Raw genomic sequence first — 6,000 nt, forward strand, 5'->3', positions numbered from 1 at the left:
GGGTATCTGTGCGAGTCAATGGGTCTCTGTGTGAGTCTATTTTTCTCTGTGTGAGTCTAATTTTCTCTGTGTGAGTCTAATATTCTCTGTGCTAGTCTGTGGATCTCTGTGTGAGTAGTCTATGGGTCTCTGTGTGGTGAGTCTATGGGTCTCTGTGTGAGTAGTCTATGGGTCTCTGTGTGAGTCTGTGGGTCTCTGTGTGAGTCAGTGTGTCTCTGTGTGAGTCTAATTTTCTCTGTGCGAGTCTGTGGGTCTCTGTGTGAGTAGTCTATGGGTCTCTGTGTGAGTTTATGGGTATCTGTGTGAGTCATTGGGTCTCTATGCGAGTCAGTGGGTCTCTGTGTGAGTCTAATTTTCTCTGTGTGAGTCTAATTTTCTCTGTGTGAGTCTGTGGGTCTTTGTGTGAGTAGTCTATGGGTCTCTGTGTGAGTAGTCTGTGGGTTTCTGTGCGAGTCTGTGGGTCTCTGTGTGAGTCTGTGGGTCTCTGTGTGAGTAGTCTATGGGTCTATGTGTGAGTAGTCTGTGGGTCTCTGTGCGAGTCTGTGGGTCTCTGAGTAGTCTATGCGTCTCTGTGTGAGTAGTCTATGGGTGTCTGTGTGATGAGTCTATGGGTCTCTGTGTGAGTCTAATAGTCTCTGTGTGAGTCTGTGGATCTCTGTGTGAGTAGTCTATGGGTCTCCGTGTGAGTAGTCTATGGGTCTCTGTGTGAGTAGTCTATGGGTGTCTGTGTGAGTAGTCTATGGGTCTCTGTGTGAGTTTGTGGGACTTTGTGTGAGTAGTCTATGGGTCTCTGTGTGAGTCTGTGGGTCTCTGTGTGAGTAGTCTATGGGTCTCTGTGTGAGTAGTCTGTGGGTCTCTGTGCGAGTCTGTGGGTCTCTGTGTGAGTAGTCTATGGGTCTCTGTGTGAGTAGTCTATGGGTGTCTGTGTGATGAGTCTATGGGTCTCTGTGTGAGTATAATAGTCTCTGTGTGAGTCTGTGGATCTCTGTGTGAGTAGTCTATGGGTCTCCGTGTGAGTAGTCTATGTGTCTCTGTGTGAGTAGTCTATGGGTGTCTGTGTGAGTAGTCTATGGGTCTATGTGTGAGTTTGTGGGGCTTTGTGTGAGTAGTCAATGGGTCTTTGAGTCTATGGGTATCTGTGCGAGTCAATGGGCTCTGTGTGAGTCTATTTTTCTCTGTGTGAGTCTAATTTTCTCTGTGTGAGTCTAATATTCTCTGTGCTAGTCTGTGGATCTCTGTGTGAGTAGTCTATGGGTCTCTGTGTGAGTCTGTGGGTCTCTGTGTGAGTCAGTGTGTCTCTGTGTGAGTCTAATTTTCTCTGTGCGAGTCTGTGGGTCTCTGTGTGAGTAGTCTATGGGTCTCCGTGTGAGTAGTCTATGGGTCTCTGTGTGAGTAGTCTATGGGTGTCTGTGTGAGTAGTCTATGGGTCTCTGTGTGAGTTTGTGGGACTTTGTGTGAGTAGTCTATGGGTCTTTGAGTCTATGGGTATCTGTGCGAGTCAATGGGTCTCTGTGTGAGTCTATTTTTCTCTGTGTGAGTCTAATTTTCTCTGTGTGAGTCTAATATTCTCTGTGCTAGTCTGTGGATCTCTGTGTGAGTAGTCTATGGGTCTCTGTGTGAGTCTGTGGGTCTCTGTGTGAGTCAGTGTGTCTCTGTGTGAGTCTAATTTTCTCTGTGCGAGTCTGTGGGTCTCTGTGTGAGTAGTCCATGGGTCTCTGTGTGAGTTTATGGGACTTTGTGTGAGTAGTCTATGGGTCTCTGTGTGAGTCAATGGGTCTCTATGTGAGTCAGTGTGTCTCTGTGTGAGTCTAATTTTCTCTGTGCGAGTCTGTGGGTCTCTGTGTGAGTAGTCTATGGGTCTCTGTGTGAGTAGTCTGTGGGTCTCTGTGCGAGTCTGTGGGTCTCTGTGTGAGTAGTCTATGGGTCTCTGTGTGAGTAGTCTATGGGTGTCTGTGTGATGAGTCTATGGGTCTCTGTGTGAGTCTAATAGTCTCTGTGTGAGTCTGTGGATCTCTGTGTGAGTAGTCTATGGGTCTCCGTGTGAGTAGTCTATGGGTCTCTGTGTGAGTAGTCTATGGGTGTCTGTGTGAGTAGTCTATGGGTCTCTGTGTGAGTTTGTGGGACTATGTGTGAGTAGTCTATGGGTCTTTGAGTCTATGGGTATCTGTGCGAGTCAATGGGCTCTGTGTGAGTCTATTTTTCTCTGTGTGAGTCTAATTTTCTCTGTGTGAGTCTAATATTCTCTGTGCGAGTCTGTGGGTCTCTGTGTGAGTAGTCTATGGGTCTCCGTGTGAGTAGTCTATGGGTCTCTGTGTGAGTAGTCTATGGGTGTCTGTGTGAGTAGTCTATGGGTCTCTGTGTGAGTTTGTGGGACTTTGTGTGAGTAGTCTATGGGTCTTTGAGTCTATGGGTATCTGTGCGAGTCAATGGGTCTCTGTGTGAGTCTATTTTTCTCTGTGTGAGTCTAATTTTCTCTGTGTGAGTCTAATATTCTCTGTGCTAGTCTGTGGATCTCTGTGTGAGTAGTCTATGGGTCTCTGTGTGAGTCTATGGGTCTCTGTGTGAGTCAATGGGTCTCTATGTGAGTCAGTGTGTCTCTGTGTGAGTCTAATTTTCTCTGTGCGAGTCTGTGGGTCTCTGTGTGAGTAGTCTATGGGTCTCTGTGTGAGTAGTCTGTGGGTCTCTGTGCGAGTCTGTGGGTCTCTGTGTGAGTAGTCTATGGGTCTCTGTGTGAGTAGTCTATGGGTGTCTGTGTGATGAGTCTATGGGTCTCTGTGTGAGTCTAATAGTCTCTGTGTGAGTCTGTGGATCTCTGTGTGAGTAGTCTATGGGTCTCCGTGTGAGTAGTCTATGGGTCTCTGTGTGAGTAGTCTATGGGTGTCTGTGTGAGTAGTCTATGGGTCTCTGTGTGAGTTTGTGGGACTTTGTGTGAGTAGTCTATGGGTCTTTGAGTCTATGGGTATCTGTGCGAGTCAATGGGTCTCTGTGTGAGTCTATTTTTCTCTGTGTGAGTCTAATTTTCTCTGTGTGAGTCTAATATTCTCTGTGCTAGTCTGTGGATCTCTGTGTGAGTAGTCTATGGGTCTCTGTGTGGTGAGTCTATGGGTCTCTGTGTGAGTAGTCTATGGGTCTCTGTGTGAGTCTGTGGGTCTCTGTGTGAGTCAGTGTGTCTCTGTGTGAGTCTAATTTTCTCTGTGCGAGTCTGTGGGTCTCTGTGTGAGTAGTCTATGGGTCTCTGTGTGAGTAGTCTGTGGGTCTCTGTGCGAGTCTGTGGGTCTCTGTGTGAGTAGTCTATGGGTCTCTGTGTGAGTAGTCTATGGGTGTCTGTGTGATGAGTCTATGGGTCTCTGTGTGAGTATAATAGTCTCTGTGTGAGTCTGTGGATCTCTGTGTGAGTAGTCTATGGGTCTCCGTGTGAGTAGTCTATGTGTCTCTGTGTGAGTAGTCTATGGGTGTCTGTGTGAGTAGTCTATGGGTCTATGTGTGAGTTTGTGGGGCTTTGTGTGAGTAGTCTATGGGTCTTTGAGTCTATGGGTATCTGTGCGAGTCAATGGGCTCTGTGTGAGTCTATTTTTCTCTGTGTGAGTCTAATTTTCTCTGTGTGAGTCTAATATTCTCTGTGCTAGTCTGTGGATCTCTGTGTGAGTAGTCTATGGGTCTCTGTGTGAGTCTGTGGGTCTCTGTGTGAGTCAGTGTGTCTCTGTGTGAGTCTAATTTTCTCTGTGCGAGTCTGTGGGTCTCTGTGTGAGTAGTCTATGGGTCTCCGTGTGAGTAGTCTATGGGTCTCTGTGTGAGTAGTCTATGGGTGTCTGTGTGAGTAGTCTATGGGTCTCTGTGTGAGTTTGTGGGACTTTGTATGAGTAGTCTATGGGTCTTTGAGTCTATGGGTATCTGTGCGAGTCAATGGGTCTCTGTGTGAGTCTATTTTTCTCTGTGTGAGTCTAATTTTCTCTGTGTGAGTCTAATATTCTCTGTGCTAGTCTGTGGATCTCTGTGTGAGTAGTCTATGGGTCTCTGTGTGAGTCTGTGGGTCTCTGTGTGAGTCAGTGTGTCTCTGTGTGAGTCTAATTTTCTCTGTGCGAGTCTGTGGGTCTCTGTGTGAGTAGTCCATGGGTCTCTGTGTGAGTTTATGGGACTTTGTGTGAGTAGTCTATGGGTCTCTGTGTGAGTCAATGGGTCTCTATGTGAGTCAGTGTGTCTCTGTGTGAGTCTAATTTTCTCTGTGCGAGTCTGTGGGTTTCTGTGTGAGTAGTCTATGGGTCTCTGTGTGAGTAGTCTGTGGGTCTCTGTGCGAGTCTGTGGGTCTCTGTGTGAGTAGTCTATGGGTCTCTGTGTGAGTAGTCTATGGGTGTCTGTGTGATGAGTCTATGGGTCTCTGTGTGAGTCTAATAGTCTCTGTGTGAGTCTGTGGATCTCTGTGTGAGTAGTCTATGGGTCTCCGTGTGAGTAGTCTATGGGTCTCTGTGTGAGTAGTCTATGGGTGTCTGTGTGAGTAGTCTATGGGTCTCTGTGTGAGTTTGTGGGACTATGTGTGAGTAGTCTATGGGTCTTTGAGTCTATGGGTATCTGTGCGAGTCAATGGGCTCTGTGTGAGTCTATTTTTCTCTGTGTGAGTCTAATTTTCTCTGTGTGAGTCTAATATTCTCTGTGCGAGTCTGTGGGTCTCTGTGTGAGTAGTCTATGGGTCTCCGTGTGAGTAGTCTATGGGTCTCTGTGTGAGTAGTCTATGGGTGTCTGTGTGAGTAGTCTATGGGTCTCTGTGTGAGTTTGTGGGACTTTGTGTGAGTAGTCTATGGGTCTTTGAGTCTATGGGTATCTGTGCGAGTCAATGGGTCTCTGTGTGAGTCTATTTTTCTCTGTGTGAGTCTAATTTTCTCTGTGTGAGTCTAATATTCTCTGTGCTAGTCTGTGGATCTCTGTGTGAGTAGTCTATGGGTCTCTGTGTGAGTCTATGGGTCTCTGTGTGAGTCAATGGGTCTCTATGTGAGTCAGTGTGTCTCTGTGTGAGTCTAATTTTCTCTGTGCGAGTCTGTGGGTCTCTGTGTGAGTAGTCTATGGGTCTCTGTGTGAGTAGTCTGTGGGTCTCTGTGCGAGTCTGTGGGTCTCTGTGTGAGTAGTCTATGGGTCTCTGTGTGAGTAGTCTATGGGTGTCTGTGTGATGAGTCTATGGGTCTCTGTGTGAGTCTAATAGTCTCTGTGTGAGTCTGTGGATCTCTGTGTGAGTAGTCTATGGGTCTCCGTGTGAGTAGTCTATGGGTCTCTGTGTGAGTAGTCTATGGGTGTCTGTGTGAGTAGTCTATGGGTCTCTGTGTGAGTTTGTGGGACTTTGTGTGAGTAGTCTATGGGTCTTTGAGTCTATGGGTATCTGTGCGAGTCAATGGGTCTCTGTGTGAGTCTATTTTTCTCTGTGTGAGTCTAATTTTCTCTGTGTGAGTCTAATATTCTCTGTGCTAGTCTGTGGATCTCTGTGTGAGTAGTCTATGGGTCTCTGTGTGGTGAGTCTATGGGTCTCTGTGTGAGTAGTCTATGGGTCTCTGTGTGAGTCTGTGGGTCTCTGTGTGAGTCAGTGTGTCTCTGTGTGAGTCTAATTTTCTCTGTGCGAGTCTGTGGGTCTCTGTGTGAGTAGTCTATGGGTCTCTGTGTGAGTTTATGGGTATCTGTGTGAGTCATTGGGTCTCTATGCGAGTCAGTGGGTCTCTGTGTGAGTCTAATTTTCTCTGTGTGAGTCTAATATTCTCTGTGCTAGTCTGTGGATCTCTGTGTGAGTAGTCTATGGGTCTCTGTGTGAGTCTATGGGTCTCTGTGTGAGTCAATGGGTCTCTATGTGAGTCAGTGTGTCTCTGTGTGAGTCTAATTTTCTCTGTGCGAGTCTGTGGGTCTCTGTGTGAGTAGTCTATGGGTCTCCGTGTGAGTAGTCTATGGGTCTCTGTGTGAGTAGTCTATGGGTGTCTGTGTGAGTAGTCTATGGGTCTCTGTGTGAGTTTGTGGGACTTTGTGTGA

Source organism: Petromyzon marinus, unplaced genomic scaffold, assembly GCF_048934315.1.
Source record: "Petromyzon marinus isolate PM22_M1 ecotype Great Lakes invasive population unplaced genomic scaffold, UKy_Petmar_22M1.pri1.0 PM_G_Scaffold_9, whole genome shotgun sequence".
Classification (NCBI taxonomy): domain Eukaryota; kingdom Metazoa; phylum Chordata; class Hyperoartia; order Petromyzontiformes; family Petromyzontidae; genus Petromyzon; species Petromyzon marinus.